Consider the following 9925-nt stretch of genomic DNA (forward strand, 5'->3'; position numbering starts at 1 on the left):
TAAGACGGGGTACAAAAATATTTCTTACCGATGGATTTTATCCTGAAATCATCGGATAGTATAGACATAGAGGTGCTTTTTATACGATGTTACAAAGTAGTTCTCTTACGACGCTCACAAAACCTCAAAAAAGCGTAACTTCTTTATATTGGACAAGTCGTTTCTATTGAATAGAATCTGAGGCACTATAGCCGCAATACAACACTACACATGTTCAAGTTAATCCTCAAACGTAGTGGCAAGTAAGAACTCCCGCACACTGTAAACTTTTAGTCGGCCATTAATAAATCAGAATGAAGATGGAGAATGGTAGTACGCACATTACAAAGATCAGGTATTTAGCAAATACCTATCAGACCGATTCAAAACTTTGGAATCAAGATTTTCTTTAAAAACAATTTTTGCCAACCATCGGGTCAACTTTCGGCCGACTTTTAAGTCTGCAGTTTGTCGGTTCTCTAATGGATGTGAGCAGAACATTCGAGAACGTTAAGATTCCACACGCAGTGCCGCAGCTATTGACGAGATGTAATGTTCGGTGAGAGCCAGCCCGAGGACCTGTCGCCATTCATTTGGTAAGTACAGATAATATAAGAGTTAATGTTGCTACATATTACAGCTTTATATCTGAAGTACTAAATAATAGGGATGACAAGCAGGAATATGGACTTTTACCTACACTAGGTTAAAACGTTTTTAGAGTGGTTTAAGTGAAAATAGATTAGTGTATGATGGAAATAGATGATAGAAGTTTCCAAGTACAAATATTGTCAGCAGAAGTGTTTTATTTAATATGGTTGACCATTTTTTTCGAAATTGTAGTGGATAAGTGAATGATAAAATGCTTTTGAAACCACTGAAATTGCAAGTCGACTTTTGTTGCAGAAGACATTTGTAACCACGAATAAATGTGTGTTGTCAAGACAATACAGTTCACTTTATCTCAATACAAAGCTATCACATTATTTACGTTACATTATGTGGTAACGTTCCGTTTTACGGCAGTGTACACGAACAGTCGCCGATGACATACATCTCTTTTATATCATTTAACGCAAACACATCACCTACTTATCTTGTTTCATAGCGAACAATTGAAATATGTTCCAGAGCTTAAAAAAAGATTAGCGAGTTGTGCTCAATACAAAAGGTATGATACATCATTAGCTTCATCATCTGTCATTTCGTTATTGTCTGTGCACCAACAGTGACCAAAACACATATTTTTAACAACAATGGGGAAGCTTGAGATAAGTTGAACGCCATTTTAGATACAGAATGAAATGGTCATGTAGGTAATTACATCGGCAGTCATGAAACCGAACCAAGACAATGCTTCTTGTCAGAGACACATACGGCATGCCAGCTACATGGAACATATACTAAAGGATATACTACAGATTAAACCTGTAGGTAAGCCAATAACATGTATTCCGAAATCGAACTCTTTCGGTAGTCCAGACATTGAGTCATCAACGTAATAAAAATAATAAATACCGTTGCAGATAATATTCACGAAACACAAAAGAGTATATTGTATGTCATCGCGATCTGATTCCCGCACAATGCCTGAAACAATAGTCTTTGTTGCCGTAACGCCGGGGACACACGGCTTATCGGGATAAAGGCATATAATCGTGGAATGGTGAATTATTTTCTGGTTTGCAATGTAATTTAACAAGTAAGTTACATATGGCCCACTATTCTTATTAAAGTGTACTTAGCGCATAATCTGCAGTGGTGAAGCGCTTGCTGTCGTCAAGTGTGCAGTTAAAGAGATTGACGATTGGTTGCGTCATGCGTGCGGCGCGAGCGGCGAGCCTGCGTGTCGGCCGAGCAATGTACAGCGCACTACATCTCTGTGTCGGCTGTGAGTTATGTCGCGAATCACATGGACATTAATGCTTCGCTCCTAGTTTATATAATGTACCTATTACCTATCTATGTATTTTAAAATTATTGTGAAAGTCGAATGAAGAACTCGTCATTCTCCGTTGGAAAAATTGTAATCGTCCCTTAGTACGGTCTCTTTTAAATTCTAGACAAAGATAAATCATGATTCCTTTGTGTTACTGACTACAATGTCAGAAAGTGTGTCAACTGGGTTTATGAATGGCAAACTGGGTGAATTACTGTTATCTTCTGATCGTTATTTTAAAAACTTCACAAGTACGCAAACTAAAGCTATTTTATTTTTAGGACTCCTGTGCTAAGCAAACTAATTAAGAAACGACGATTTCATTTTCTTTATGTACAAAGCAGTTCAGTGAGTTTGTTTGTGTTGTCTCGATCTCATTGCAATCTGAGTCTCGTCGAAAAGCACAAATACAAATAGACTTTAGTAGGCTGACGGACAATTGCTTGACGTTGCACTGTATTTACTGGATGGCAGAACTTATAAAACCAACATGTCTATCATGAGAACTGAAAGTAAATAAAAAACTATCTGAAGAGATACCGAAAATCTCAATCTCCGTCATCTTCAAAGTTCCACACACAAATCTCATTACATTAGTAATGAACGTGCTGCCCAAAGTCCCGATATTACATCAATCCGATCCCGGGGTGTGACATCCCGGGGTTTGTCCCGGGGCGTGTCCCGGGGCGCGTCCCTCAGGCGTCAATATGAGGATATTGTCGACAGCTGCACGGGTGCACTTACTTACTTACTTATATGTGGACCGTTTGTGTCCATCTCCTACTTGCTTACGACGCACAAGTTTTATTAGCAGACTAGTGATATATACGAAACTAGTGGACCGCCCTGGCTACGCTTCGGCAACAGAGTTATATTACACATGACAAAAAGTCCCATCAGACACTTTAAAAATTATTATTAGTGTTTCTCTATTAGATAATGAATATGTTAATATACACATAACCCTTGCTCGTGAAACACTCTACCTGATAAAAAACCACGTGAAAATCAGTTGCATAGTTTTGAAGATTTAAGCGTACAAAGGGACATTAGGGATATAGGGACAGAAAAAGCGACTTTGTTTTATACTATGTAGTGATAGTGAAGTGATGGAAAACAAGATTTGTGTCACTAAATTATGTTTGAGAAATGAAACGCTCTCTCTAATATAACTCGAGTGTGTGTATAGATCTCAGTGGCGTGCACTTGGAGAGGCCTATGTCCAGCAGTGGACTGCGATAGGCTGATGATGATGATGATGATGATGATGTGTGGTGTTAGTTGCATTAAGTGCATCCTGCGGTGCATCAGCGAGCGACGGATGTCAGCACTTGTGCAGTTATTGACTGCGACTCTGTAATATTGTCGACTTTAAACTACTTCTGAGTGGAGCAAAATGATATTTGAACTTCGTTAAATATATTTTCATCAACTACAATCTCTCCTATGTTCTAGGTACGTATTAATTGTATATGTTACCTAAGAAAGCAAGATATTATGCTCAGTACATGATGTTGTTACAAACTCTGGTCGTTTATACAAATGAGGAGGGTACCTGTAGGTTGAGGTATTGTCTGTACAATACCTACACAGTACACAGGTATGTTTATAATAATAACAATAAGAGATAAACTCGAGGTATTTCACCGCGAGTGTGTGGGTGGAGAAACTTTCTTACTGAACAAATACATGTGTATGTTGATGTAACAAATGAATAAAACAATACAATGCTAATTAAAGGTCAGTCGTTGCTGACAGACTGACAGACGACTCTCATTATCGGAGCTAGTTGCGAACTTAACGATACTCTGTGGCGATGAATTATTCACCAGTGATTACACCTTTTCCCGAACCTAGATTGAGCTCATACAAAATGATATTTTGGGTCAGTTTGAAATATTAAAGCCCAGTTTACCTGGTTGCTGACACAGTGTCAGTTAGTTACCTGGTAGTTAGTGATACCTGCCAGATAAAGGTTGCTTATAATTTCGGACAGACAAAACTTTGTGAGACAAGTAAAATCAAAAGTTATAATTTATCTAACAGATAAGTCCCTGATAATTATCAAAGGCTTTCAGTAGCTAGTGAAATTTGCTACAAGTATCATATGTTGATCTTGTCAAGACGAAGGTAGCGAGGTCGGGTTAAGTGGAATACGTAGATTTGTGTCGCGGCACGTGAGGGCTGTTGTAAAGCCTTTGATGTTTCATGATATCCGGTATAAAGAATATTGCAAAGAAAACTCGAACAATAAGCGCTTCAAAGTACTGAACTTTATGATTGGAGTACTCTCCAGTTTTTACATCTTCAATCGCAATAACTTTAAATATGATATGCAGTTATAAATTCATAATTCTGGAACAATTATTATTCATCGTAGGAATTTCCAGTAAGGATATTGATATAGCATGGAATTAAGGTAAAACCGATTCAGGAAAATGGAAAAATACTAAGAAACACTCAAGGAAACGTTGAGGAACAAGCGGCGAGGTTCCTCCCACACAATACTTATGTTATAACTTTTAAATTATTGTTTGATTGAAATATTTTATTAAATGTTTGATTTATGTCCATTATAATTATGACTTTATGAAGCGCTGACAGAGGTCACCAAACATTAAATTATTTTCCTTGAAGGAAACTTAATTGGCTTTTTACACATTCAATTTTCTTTCGACTACGAACTCTTTTTCACAAGTTTTATTGCCGTTAAAATCTACGTAGGTACCTACATATTGTATGGGTCACTATAAAAAACGTATCGTAAATAAGAGCTCTAGTGAAGAAACTTCCACCAAACCTCATCAGAAATTCTAGTGTAACAGGAACAAATGAATACGGAATTCAATTTATAATAGTACTCGCCTAGCAGAGACTCGTCCGGTGTCCGTCGCCGTGCGTCAGCCGTTCCTGTCCGTTCACGGTCCGTCGGCGCGCCGGTATCGACGGCGACGGTGTCGGTCCGGCAGCTGACACACTGGTGATATTCCAGAATTTTGACGATAACTAGCTTCACCTTGTGGTGTTTTAGGGCTCCTATATAATTAAATAGTAGTAGTGTTTTTTCTTATATAGATTTTATTTTTGATTGTATGGTGAGATATGTGTAAGTATAGGCTATGTATAGGTCATTCTCGGCTAAAAAAAGAAGCTGTTAGGTATTTATAATTCTTTCAGTTTCAGTTAGATACTTTATGAAATGCTGAAATAGTTGGTATGTGGGCGGTAAAGCTTTACAAACGCTTACCTGCAATCATTCTCTTTTTTAACCAAAACAGCTGCAAAAATGTATCGTTGCAACTTCTATAAAATAAAAAAATTCGGCTTTAAAAAATATTTCAATTAAATTGAATACAGCGAGCCGTTTGGGAATTTTGTCACTCAAAATACACTCTTTTGCAAAAAAAACGGGCACCTATGCGAAATCTTAGTTTTAAGGACTTTACGTGTATTTCAAAAAGGGTTTTTATGATTGTAGCATGTTTCTAGCATCACAAGAGTTAGCCGAGGATGCGTGAGAGTGTATTCTAAATTTGAATTTTGTACAATTGCTAAGAAATTCGTTACTCCTTGTTTTGGACTAATTGTTAGCAGAAAGTTCGTCGGTGTTTTGAAAAGTTTTTGAAGTGATTTTCAGAAAAATGATTATGCAGTTTTAATTAATGATTAATGTACTTTTTTATTATATCAAAACATTTTTGAAAAACTATGCGTATTTGATAAAATTGTCACCTGCTCTAAACGGGCTATACTGATGATTGATGACAATGTTAAGAGTTTCGGTATTTGAGTGTAAAGCGTTGTATTGTTTAGATATTGTACCCACGTGTTTTGAAATATCGCTTTTTCATAAATAAACACTATTTAGAAGAGTATCAGTACCTTTGGCGCGACAAAACCAATTTAAAGTAAGCAGTGCCGATCACAACTCGTCTCCTATCGCACTTTGACATTTAAAAAATACCAAATTTTGCAATAAATGTTATAATTAACCACATGAAAAATGATGAGGAGGGTTAAAGCTATCTAAAAAGTCAAATTATTGCCGCGTTGAAGCTCTCGATAACTCCATAGGTATCGGGTTACTCAACGATGATTTAGCTGAAAGGGAGTCAAGAATTCAAAATTATTGGCCAAACGTATGGTTCTTAAGAAATGAGCAGATAGCCAATTATTGTTATGATTTAAGCAAGAAAGTGCTGTAGATGCCAGGAAATCTCATTGTAGGCAAGTTTATTTAATAAAATGTCCGTGGGATGAAAACACGCTATTTGAACGCTCAGACTCATAGATCTTCAGAGGTCTACGGAGTTTCCCAAGAGACGAGGTTGTTTAAAAATCAGTGATTACGAGACCTTAAAACCTCGTGCTCACAGTCTATGTGCTATTTTCTATATTTTGTAGAATTTCAAGACTTTTAAAAATGTCAAAGTCTGATAGGAGACGAGTTTTGATCGGCACTGCTTACTTTAAATTGGTTTTGTCGCAGCTCAAAGTACTGATACTCTTCTAAATAATGTTTATTTATGAAAAAGCGATATTTCAAAACACGTGGGTACAATATCTAAACAATAGAACGCTTTACACTAAAATACCGAAACTCTTAACATTGCCATCAACCATCAGTATATCCCATTTCGAGCAGGTGAAAATTTTATCAAATACGCATAGTTTTTCAAAAATGTTTTGATCCAACAAAAAAGTACATTAATCATTAATTAAAACTGCATAATCATTTTTCTGAAAATCACTTCAAAAACTTTTCGAAACACCGACGAACTTTCTGCTAGCAATTAGTCCAAAACAAGGTTTAACCAATTTCTTAGCAATTGTACAAAATTCAAATTTAGAATACACTCTCACGCATGCTCGACTAACTCTTTTGATGCTAGAAACATACTAAAATCATTAAAACCCTTTGAAATATACGTAAAGTCCTTAAAACTAAGATTTCGCATAGGTGCCCGCTTTTTTTGCAAAAGAGTTTATTTTCATTTTTTAATAAAATCTATCTCAGGATACGGCAACTTACGGATTAACATATCCACCTATAGGTACTGGTTGTAATATTTAAAACACGAACGGGAACATAAAAGCATGATCAGTAAAAGAGATTTATTTGCAGATTTGTAGTTTTAATCTGTCCGCGATAAAGTTACCGCCGCTCAGATATTGGGATATCGAAAGATACATTGTAGACTCTCGAAATGATAAGCTGTATGTATACTGCAGGAAACTCGTCTTCTTAGATTTACGATGATTTTTCAAAACCAATATCCGCCTATCCTTCTTATTTTTTTCTTATCTTATCTTCATCTGCTTTACCTATTTAAGCTGAAGGATCTAAAATTAAACTGCCGTCACTTTTCTTGAATGTCCCACGCGCTCCCCAGTAAGCGTCGCAGTAGCGATGTCCCGGGATCAGCAGAGATGTGCTCCACGTGACCGGACTGCAGCCTCCCAGCCGACGGGATTTACTCTCGATATAGCCCGACTGAGATATCGCTCAACTGAGCCACAAAAACGTTTAGACCCCTAATCTGCTAAAGCCGAGTCTAGATTTAAAAGTTTAGCGAAGGCTTTACGGCTTTCCCTGATAATGCCATTGTAAACTCATCCTAGGTATTTAAGCGTCATTATAAAACCGACCGACTGAAGAAACGGCGACTCCTTACAAAAACTGTGACAGACTCGTTTGAATGAAACTTTTTGTTCGTCAGCCGCTTTGGGCGTGTTTTTGGGTACTTCAAAGAAGGTTTGTAATTATAAAGGCAGACAAATCGCGAGCGATATATTTAGAGTTAAACAAATTATAAAGTGGTCTGTCTGAAGTGAGAGTTAGCTTCACAAGTTGAGATGTGTAATGCGAAGAGCTCAAACATCACGACATTATGAAGGCGCTCATCACCCGCCGTCATATTTATACAACGTTCAATTGAATTAATTTCGCAAGTTATCAGCCCGTGCCCCCCTCACCCCACCCTGCGCCCCACCCCGCGCCCCCCTCGCCCAGCAGGTCTCAGTGAATAGAGCGCGAGTGGAACAAGTTGGCGCAAGTTTTTCAGCGCCTCAGATATCATCGGCGGATGATTTATATTGCTGTGCGTGGGGCAAAAACTTCAGAACACCCCCCTCCAGCCCCCCGCCCCGCCAGGCAGACCCTCCCCCCGCGCTCGCCCGGCTAGTTGATGAATTCTATCCATACATTGGGATCAGCCGCGTGATGCCGACACAAGGTTCACTCGGAACAGTTTGACAAGTACGCGACGAACATTACAATACAAGATAAGAGTATTTAATTATCAATAAGCTTATTTATTTATTTTTAGCCCTTCGTTTTAGAGTTATGAACAAGAAATCAGATAATAAGCAATTAATGAAGCACTCAATGTTTGCTGATTGTGTGTCGTTTTGTGGATTGTTTATTTAGTTTAATTATTTTCCAAAACTACTGAAAATAATACCATTTAATTTATAATTGTTTTTAGTTTGTTTGCATGTATCCTCAGTGAGACTTCTGATGTATCTGTGCAGGCTCGAGGGAGTTTTGTAAGATTTATATTAAATTGTATGAAATATGAATCTGTGCGAAGTTACAGGTAAGTCGCGCCGGTCACTCGTCGGCGCGTGTGGGGGACGCTACCTGTGTGTGTGTGTGTGTGTGTATGTGTATGTTTGTACATATGTCGAGCAAGTGAGGCGGAAACTGTGACATATAGACAATATTTACTCGCGAAGTTTTTGGTAGTAAATAAAGAAAAAATACTACCATAGTATAAGGGGTATGTGTAAAAAAATATGGTCTTATTACAAAAAAGTTACACAGACGTTTCGACTCGAGTTTAAGAAAGTTTTGTATTTGCAATATGTCGACGAGACAAACGTACAAATATAAATAAGTAAACATTTGATTACAGGCCAATGAAATCGCATTCATAGTAGTAAATTCACTATTGAAAGATTGGCAGATTAAGTATGTTTGCCTACCTGAGTTTCTGTGGACTTGAGTTTCTGAGTTTTTCGACTCCGGCATAAACTGAATCGGCTAGTAATATCACCCCGCGGCTGCCGAACATCTTCGGAACACTCATATCTTCCGCTCAGTGTAAGCTGATCCTAATTGGCAATTAGCGTCGTTGATAAACTCCAGTGTTTACAAGTTTCTTCGCATTTTGTTGCAAAGTTCGCGAAGTCATTGCTCAAACGTGTCACACTCCACAACAGATACAAATGAAAGTATTTATTAACTGATGTAAGGGCGAGTTCATAATACGACGTAAAGACACGCTTTTGATGACACAACCTTCAGATTCCAATAATGTTCGACAACTCGGAATTCAAAGCATCTTCAAAATTTGTTTCAGGAAGATTCGCAATTCGAAATTCTTCCTTTCAGTTGGTGTATACACAGCTTTAAGTACGTTCACGAGAGATTAAAATATTCGCGAGTAATAACTAAGACTTTACAAACGTGCGAATGTTTGGAGATAAGCTGCTAAGAGAGAACTTTTATTTGTTCTACTGAGCACTTGATATACGGAGTTTCACCTACTTACTGAAATACAGTTACAATTTTACAAAATGTTTTCAGAACATTGAGAATAGTCGTGAACAACGGTCGTGAATAAAATGTTGGTATCGTAACCGCGGCGTAGCGCGTAGCTACGGCGTAGCATGTAGCCGCGTAGCTGCGGCGTAGCACTGTCGTAGTAGGCAATACAATATTTATAACGTTTGGTTGTACAACTAACAAAACTCGATAAATCGTTTGCGGTTCCGTAGTTTTTTACGACAGTGACAAACATATATTTTTAACTGAAACTAAGCCTACATTTATATTGATTAAATAAATGTATTCATAAACAAATCTACACTATCAATAAATGTTATCCCACATTTATTGTAGAATCAGAATCTAAACAACAATAAAATGCAGCGCAGACATGCATCTCAGACGTTTGACACCTATATAACAATAGGCAGTAAGTGCCAGCCACGGAGGAAGGA

Source organism: Helicoverpa armigera, chromosome 28 (assembly GCF_030705265.1).
Source record: "Helicoverpa armigera isolate CAAS_96S chromosome 28, ASM3070526v1, whole genome shotgun sequence".
Classification (NCBI taxonomy): Eukaryota; Metazoa; Arthropoda; class Insecta; order Lepidoptera; family Noctuidae; genus Helicoverpa; species Helicoverpa armigera.